We start from the raw sequence: 873 nt of genomic DNA on the forward strand, positions 1-873 counted from the left end.
ATGTATAGTTGGGTTATGTGTTAATAGAGGGCTAAGATAATTCCAACCAAGGTTTAACTATCTATCTTGTATCTTGTTTTATTCGTCAGATTCTTGTTGTTGTTAATGTACTCGTGGTTGTCTTCTTGTTGTTATAGTGTTGTTTTTTTTCTTGTGTTGATAATCTAGTTTGGATTGTTGGCTGGAAAATAGGTGTTAAACACCTCACTACATTGTGTTCTTGTTATTGTTTGTGAATCCGAGAGTGGTCATCCATAGGGTCCTCGGTTCTCTTGAACTTATGGACTGTTTTGGATGTATGTTTTGGTATGTTCTTGGTGGTTGGTCGTTCTTGTATCAAAATGTATACTAGTGACTTAAAAATGGTTAAGTTTAGTTACTTGAAAGTGGATACGTATAGTGATTTGCAATGTGAATTAGTTATTTGAAAATAATTAGTGTAGTGACTTGAAATGTGTACTAGTGACTTGAAAATGGTTAAGTGTAGTTATTTGAAAATGGTTAAGTATAGTGACTTGAAAATGTGAATTAGTTAATTGAAAATAGTTTAGTGACTTGAAATGCTAGTACATGACTTGAAAATGGTTAATTGTAGTTACTTAAAAATGGTTAAGTGTAGGGACTTTAAAGGGGATTTTTTGTTTTGAATGTGGTTTGGTTGGTGACTTAGTCACTTGAAAATGGTTAAGTGTAGGGACTTTAAAGGAATTTTTTTAATTTTAAGGTACTTGAAATGTGGACTTGTATTTTGAATTTAGTTAAGAGTGGTCACTTGAGAAGTGAATAAGTACTTAAAAATGTTTAAGTGTAGGTACTTGAAATGTGGACTTGTGTTTTGAATTTAGTTAAGTGTGGTCACTTGAGAAGTGAGTT

This window comes from Capsicum annuum, chromosome 10 (assembly GCF_002878395.1).
Source record: "Capsicum annuum cultivar UCD-10X-F1 chromosome 10, UCD10Xv1.1, whole genome shotgun sequence".
Classification (NCBI taxonomy): domain Eukaryota; kingdom Viridiplantae; phylum Streptophyta; class Magnoliopsida; order Solanales; family Solanaceae; genus Capsicum; species Capsicum annuum.